Below are 8,243 nucleotides of genomic sequence, written 5' to 3' on the forward strand. Positions count from 1 at the left end.
GCAGCAACAATATCTATTGACGTCAGCGCGGTCAGTGCAGGCTTGGATAATGAACACTCAGAGTTATTTAAGAGTCCCAGCCCAGTTTTAATTGTAATTCCTTTCACTTATAAAGAAAGTAAACAAAGACTTCAATCGTGCAAAGGTGAAATTATATAAATTTGTGGAGCTTGTTTTCCTGTTAGAGGTCAGGTACAGTTTTTGGTTCAGAGTGGTGACAACAAATGCAAGGAGAACTTGTGGTTTTAAGGCCTCTGCTGGTCAGATAGCATGTTTAAGAATTGGCATTAAGTATAATATAATAATTCAGATGCTGATGTCATAATCTGTTCATTAAATGACTGAGTGCTTCATGTAGGAATATTCTCAGAAATTTTGTACTGGAACTGAGCATCTTGATAAGACTAGGAAATCAGCTTTGTTGGAACAAGTGCAAATGTGTCCTTTGGCAAAGGACATTGCCTTTAGATCATAACACCATAAGACTTAGGAGCAGAATTAGGCTCTTTAGCCCATCGAGTCTGCTCCATCGTTCCATCATGGCTGGTCTATTACCCCCTCAACCCCATCCTCTTGCTTTCTCCCTGTAACCTTTGATGCCCTGGCTAATCAAAAACCTATTAACCGCGTTTTAAATACCCAGTGACTTGGCCTTTCAATGATAAACTGAAACAAGAAGCACTGAATGATCTGGTCAAGCAAGATATTACAGTTTTGGTAAGAGCAACTATTTGGAACAAATTACAAGTTAATGGCAGCAATCGCATCTGCCCACACATGGTCCACATCTCCAAATTTGCTGCTTCTTATATCTGTCTAAATTTCTCTTAAATGTTGCATTGCATTTAATTTTACTATGACCCCCTTCCTCACCAGTGAGTTTCAGGCACCCACCACACTCTGTATAAAAAAATTACCTTGCAACCTTCTTTAAATTTCCCCCCTTCCCATCTTAAAGTTATGCCTTTTTGTATTTGATATTTCCACTCCAAGACAAAAAAATGTTTCTATCAGCCCTGTCTATGCAACTTATAATTTTATATGCTTCGAACAGGTTTCACTTCAGCCTCCAATACTCCAGGAGGGAAACTCCAAGTTAATGCAACCTCTCCTTATAAATAACCTGGCTGATCTCAGTGACGACTAACAGCGTGCTGAAGGGAGAGGGAGGACTAAATACTTGGTGAGTACTGAGCATTGTAGTGAGAACAAAAAACGTTTTTTCAATTCATTTGGTGTCAGCTGCTGTCAAGTTCGCCAGTGGCACGGCAATGGTGGGGCTCATTGCCAACAACGATGGGATGGCCTGCAGAGCTGAGGTGGGAGAGCTCGAGGCCTGGTGCCTCTTCCTCACTGTCAACAAGACAAAGGAGATGGTTATCGACTTCAGGAGAACCATCTCCCCTCCTGAAGTGTTACACCACTCACACCCCTATTTACATCGGTAGCACAGCAGTGGAAACCGGGAACAATTTCAAACTCCTGGGAGAGCACATCTCACACAACATCCTGTGGTCCTAGAACACATCCTACACAGTCAAGAAAGCTCACTAACATCTCTACTTTCTGAGAAGGCTGAAGAGAGCTGGACTATGCATATCAATAATATGACCTTCTACAGATATGCAGCAGAAAGCATCCCAAAATGCTGCACGACTGCAGGGTGTGGAAGGTGCCCTGCGGCAGACAGCAAAGCTCTACAATGGGGAGTCAAGCCTGTCCTAGGCATCACTGGCATCAAGGACATAATTACAGCAAGGTGCCAGGAGGAAAAAACACAGCAATACCGTGAAAGATACCGCCCACCTTGTTCATGGGCTGTTTGTCCCACTCCCATCAGGGTGGAAGCTAATGGCAGTGTCCATGCCAGGACCACCAGACTCAAAAACAATGACTTTCCCCAAGAAGTAAGGCTACTTAATACAACCAACCGCTAACCCACCCCTTCACACCCCCAACCACTAATACACTCCCCACCACCACTACTTTATCATTCCTGTCGGAGTCACCTTACGTACTGACACGCCAGTAACTAGCATCACTTCATGTTAATATAATCAATCGATGTATAAAAACTGTCTCATGTATCTATATTTACTGTGTTGTTTATCTTATTGTGTTATTTTGACTGTATCGGATCCAGAGTAACAATTATTTTATTCTCCTCTACACTTGCATACTGGAAATGACATTAAACAATCTGGAATCTTGAATCATGTTATTTTGACCGTGAGCTATCGCACACTGGAATGTGAGGTGTTGTTTTAGTTGTATGCAGTACACTCAGAGGCCACTTTATTATGTAAATACGTACACCTGCTAGTTAAAGCAAATATTTAATCAGCCAATCATATGGCAGCAGCTCGATGCAATGAAAGCCTGCAGGTACGGTCAAGAGTTTCAGTTGTTGTTCAGGCCAAACATCAGAATGGGGAAGAAATGTGACCTCAGTGACTTTGACTGTGGAATGATTGTTGGGATGGTTTGAGTATCTCAGGAACTGGTGATCTCCTGGGATTTTCATGCACAGCAATATCTAGAGTGTACACAGAATGATGCAAAAAAAAACAAAAATAGAAACATCCGGAGACCAGCAGTTACGTGGGCAAAACTCCCTTGTTAATAAGAGAGGTCAGAGGGGACTGTCTAGACTGGTTCACACTGACAAGAAGAAAGCAACAGTAACTTCCGTAACCACGCATTACAACAGTGGTGTGCAGAAGAGCACCTCTAAACTGACAACACGTCAAACCTTGAAGTGGATGGGCTTCTGCAACAGAGGTCCATGAACATATACCCAGAGGCCACTTTACTAGGTGCAGGAGGTACCTAACAAAATGGCCACTGAGTGTAATTATCTTCAGAATGGGTTAATGGAAAACTGAAAATACAAGGCCGATGAAATTCTCACATGAATGCATGACAGCAATTCAACTCCTGGTGTTCATATCTCCATGCATTTGTTTCTGTACAAGAGAATGTTTATTCTGATGTAATTTAAACCTGTTGACCAATTGAGAATTTCTCTAGCAGCCTGTGGAAATATGTCTGAAGATGGAAGATCAATCACAGATACAAATACGGAATTTGCTAGTTTACAGCAGCAATTACAACCAAGATTACTGTAAACAGGAGTTTAAATGTCCTTATCTCCCTTGAGAGATTGTTCTGGGGTGCCTTCTATCATTTATTCCATACAAAATTGTTGTTAGAAAGACATGCTGGCTGATCTGTCCATAATAGTTGGGACAAATGTCTACAATATTCAAACAATAGACTGCTGAAAGAATGCTCAGAATTTTATCCTTTGTAGGTCTAGATATAGATAGGTGAGGTAACACTTCACCTGTGAGTCTGTTAGGGTCATATACTGTGTTTGACGCTCCTGGTGCGGCCTCTTGTATATTGGTGAGACCCGACATAGGTTGGGAGACCGCTTCGCCAAGCATCTATGCTCTGAAGAAGCACTGAAGGGAGATGATGGGCGGTGTTCAGTGCTCCTGGTGTGGCCTCCTGTACATCGGTGAGACCCATCTACATTCTGTTCGCCAGAACAAGCAGGATCTCCCAGTGGCCACCCATTTTAATTCCACTTCCCATTCCCATTCCGATATGTCCATCCATGGCCTCCTCCACTGTTGGGATAAGGTCACACTTAGGTTGGAGAACAACACCTTGTATTCCGCATGGTTAGCCTCCAACCTGATGGCATAAACTTCAATTTCTCAAATTTCCAATAATACACCCCCCCCCCCAATTCACCATTTCCCATCCCCTTGTCCCTCTCTCATGTTATCTCCTTGCCTGTCCATCACCTCCCTCTGGTGCTCCCTGCCCCTTTTTCTTTCTTCTATGGCCTTTTGTCTCTTTCACCAATCAACTTCTTAGCTCTTTGCTTCAGTCTTCCCCCTCCAAGTTTCACCTATCACCTGTCGTTTCTCTCTCCCCTCTCCCCACCTTTCAATCGTATTCATCAGCTTTTTTTTCTCCAGTCCTGCCAAAGGGTTTTGGCCCGAAATGCCAGCTGTGCTTTTTTTTCATCGATGCTACCTGGCCTGCTGATTTCTTCCACATTTTATGTGTGTTGCTCAGATTTCCAGCATCTGAAGATTTTCCCTTATTAGGTCTAGATATTGTGGGCATGATGTCCCCGTATATGGGTGTGATTATCCCACCACCATCAGATTTCTGAATGGTCCATGCACACAAGCTTGTTATTTTGGGTTATTTATTTTGTGATTTATAGTAATTTTATGTCTTTGCATTGTACTGCTGCAAACCAACACATTACACGTCAGAAAATTGTACAATAATAAATCTAACTCCAATTCAGTCAGTAATTGGATTTGTGACCTACATAATCTTGATCTTGAGTGAATACATATTTGGTTTTGAGTTGGTTATGCATTTAATATCTGCTCCTGGGAGTGCAGACTTAACTCTGTCACTCTTCCCTCTGAGCTGCGTGGGTGCGCCATAACTGAAATGTTCCCACACACAAAGCCTTTGTTGCAGCGCAGCTGGAGTTTTCTCTCATATAATGTGCCACGTGTCTTTCAGGCCATGTAAAACTTTCCAGCTCAGAGCAGCTGTAAAAACAATTCAAGGGATTATTGATAGAAATCCTCACTTTTATCTGAATATATTGGAACATTTTATTACTGAACTGCTACTTGACGCTGAGCACGTACAACCAGGTCACCAACATAGACTCTGGTTCTGGGTGAAGCCCTCACATTGCCCATTGGGAACTGAAGTTCTTTATTATGTACACGTAATAACACATCTTCACCTTTGAAAGAAAACAAAACACAATCCTCTGGCCTCATAAACCTGCAAGGAACAATAATCCTTTCCAATAAAGATATCTACATCCCGTAGTTGGTCTCTTTTCTTTTTTTGAATTTTCAACTGTTCAACATTTCAACTTCAATTGTAATAAGCAACTACAGTCTCTTATCCACTCAGCAACCTTCTATGAGTCTCTAAGGTGGTTTAATGGTCCCCTTTGGTCTGCTATTTGTTTCCACAGGGGTATTGATCATCTGGGCTGGTGAAAGGCCACTCTGCAGTGGTTCACTTTTGTAAATCAATAGACTTTTTTGGAAACCCCCTTGTCCATGTTGCACCTTCTTCATGAGGCCCTTCACAACCTTGACTGAATCCTCTGCCAGCCCATTCGATTTTGGGTGATAAGGGCTTTAAGTTATATGTTGACCTTTGTCCAATACCACTTCACATTGAACTCTCACAAACACAGTTTTCAGGAAGGTGATGACTGCTTTGTGGGATGTTGATTGCAGTGTTGCAAACTCTGGGTAATTGGAAAAGTAGTCTGTTACAACAATATGACTCTTCCCATTACAATCAAACAAATCCACTCCAACTTTGAAGTATGGCCTGTCTGGTACAGGGTGTGGTGTAAGTGGTTCTGCTTGCTGCTTTGGTCTGTAGGTAAGGCATATTTCATATGAAGCAATGATCTGCCTGATGTCTTGATTCATTCTTGACCAGTACGTCACTTCACATACTCCACATTTACCTGTTTCCTCACCAAGATACCCCTCGTGTATCTTCTGGAGAATTTCCTTGCATAGTGACACTGGAATAACAAACTATTCCCTTTGAAGACTATATCTTCCACTACTGACAGTTCAGCTCTGCATGCCCAGTAATCCCAGATACACATTGGACAGTCAGTCCTAGTTGCTGGCCATCCTTTCTGTATTGTCTCTTCAAGTACTTCCATTGTTTCATCTATGTCTGCTGCTGTGCTAATCTTCTCTGTTCTATCAGGAGATACCGGAATGGAGCTGACAGTGCAGCCGGATCCTGGACCTCCTGTCAGATTGCCAGAAGCTGGTAAGAATGGACTCCCTCACCTCTGTCCCTCTGACCCTCAACACAGGTGCCCCTCAGGGCTGCGTCCTAAGCCCATTCCTTTACTCCCTGTATACCCATGACTGTGTCGTCACCCACAGCTCCAAGTTGCTAATTAATTTTGCTGACAACACTACACTGATTGGCCTAATCTCAAGTAATAACGAGGCAACTTACAGAAAAGAGATCACCCTGACACAGTGGTGTCAACAAAACAACCTCTCCCTCAATGTTACAAAAACAAAGGAGCTGGTTGTGAACTACAGGAGGAATGGAGACAGACTAACTCCTATTGAAATCAATGGATCTGGGGTTGAGAGAGTGAACAGCGATAAGTTCCTCGACATGCACATTACCGAAGATCTCACGTGGTCTGTACATACTAGTTGTGTGGTGAAAAAGGCACAGCAACATCTTTTTCACTTCAGAAGGTTGAAGAAGTTTGGTATGGGCCCCCAAATCCTAACAACTTTCTGCAGGGGCACAATTGAGAGCATCCTGACTGGCTGCATCACTGCCAGATTTCGGAACTGTACTTCCCTCAATCACAGGACTCTGCAGAGAGTGATGTGGACGGTCCAGCACATCTATAGATGTGAACTTTCCACTATTTAGGAGATTTACAAAGACAGGTGTTTAAAAAGGGCTCTGAAGGATCACTGGGAACCCAAGTCACCCCAACCACAAACTGTTCCAGCTGCTACCATCCAGGATACGGTACCACAGCATAAAAGCCAGGACCAATAGGCTCCGGGACAGCTTCTTCCACAGGCCGTCAGACTGATGCCAATATAATTGTATTTCGATGTTATATTGACTGTCCTGGTGTACATACTATTTATTATAAGTTACTATAAACTGCACATTTAGATGGAGATGTAATGTAAGTAGCTTACTCTTCATGTATATTCAATAATTTTACAGTCATTTGCAAAAGGACATCAAGAAATAAAGGTGTTGTAATTCACCAGCACATGCCACTTTTATTTACCTTTCTAAGTTGTGATAAAATATGGAAATAAATTTGAATTGTTGAGTTTAAAATAATTTATTCGATTGCCACAGTGAAATTCTGATTGGTTAAATTGTGTAAACATCTAGGGTAGTGGAACTGAGGCAATCACATATAAATACCAGAATCAGATTTATTATCAGTGAAAATTGTTATTTTGTGGCCTTCAGTACAGTGCAAGACATAAAAATCACAATAAGTCGCATTAATAAATAAATAACTTGTGCAAAAGAAGAATAGTGAGGTAGCGTGCATCAGTTCATGGTCCATCAGAAATCTGATGCTGAGGGAAAGAATGTGTTTCTAAAGCTTTAAAAGTGCATCTTCAGGCACTGTACCTCCTCTCCAATGGTGGCAATGAGAAAAGGAAATGGGCCAAATGCTGGAAGTCTTAAACATTGGATGGCGCCTTATAGAGGCACTACCTTATGACGGAGTCTGCTGTGGCAGGGAGGAGTTGCCTGAGTCTACCACCATCTGCAGCCTCCTTTGATCGTGCACATTGGAGACTCCATACCAGGCTGTGATGTACCCGGTCAGAATGATCTCCAAGGTACATTTGAGGAAATTTGCAAGAGCCTTTGGTGGCATACCAAATCCCCAGAACTCTGAATGAAGTGTAGCAACTGCTATGCCTTCTTTGTGATTGCATCAATGTGTCAGGCCCAGGATAGGTCTCTGAGATGGTGACACCCAGGAACATGAAGCTGCTTGCCCTTTCCTTTCTTTTTGGCGTCTGCGTGCGTCCGTGTGCAATGTCGGCAGGACAATGTCTTTTTCATGCCTTTACAAGGCGCGGAGTGAGAGAGAGAGAGAGAGAGAGAGAGAGAGAGAGACTGAGACTGTGTGGCATGCCACTCCTTACACAGACATTTCGCAGTATTTTTCCTTTTTTTTTTTACGAGGTTGAGTTGCAATCTCAACATTCAACCCGGCACGGATGGAAAGTGTACTCGGAGCAGACCCAGCTGGGTTCTAACCTGGGAACCTCTGTTCCAGTGTCCGGCACTGATGTCATTGTGCCACCAGCCAGCCCCTGCTTGCCCTTTCCACTGCTTTCCTCTCCAGGAGGACTGGTGTATGTCCTTCCAACTTCCCCTTCTTGAAGTCCACAATCAGTTCCTTGGTCTTGCAGACACCGCGTGCAAGATTATTGTTGCAACACAAGTCAAGCAGCCAATTTATCTCACTCCTGTAAACCTCTTCATCGCCATTTGAGTGCCTGCCAACAGTAGCTGTGTCATCAGCATATTTATAGATGGTGTTTGGGCTGTGCCGGGCTACACAGTCATGAGTGTAGAGAGAGCAGAGCAGCCGGCTAAGCACACACCCCTTGGAGTGCACCAGTGTT

The 8,243-nt window shown here is 43.2% G+C and overlaps 1 long non-coding RNA gene across 1 annotated transcript; it reads left to right on the top strand.

Moving 5' to 3' along the window:
• Positions 1–456: 456 nt before the first annotated feature.
• On the top strand, positions 457–6,881 carry LOC140210429 (uncharacterized). Its single transcript, XR_011889233.1, has 3 exons — positions 457–717; positions 1,055–1,183; positions 5,797–6,881. It is a non-coding gene; the product is annotated as an uncharacterized lncRNA (long non-coding RNA).
• The last annotated feature ends 1,362 nt before the right edge of the window (positions 6,882–8,243 follow it).

Source organism: Mobula birostris, chromosome 15 (genome assembly GCF_030028105.1).
Source record: "Mobula birostris isolate sMobBir1 chromosome 15, sMobBir1.hap1, whole genome shotgun sequence".
NCBI lineage: Eukaryota > Metazoa > Chordata > Chondrichthyes > Myliobatiformes > Myliobatidae > Mobula > Mobula birostris.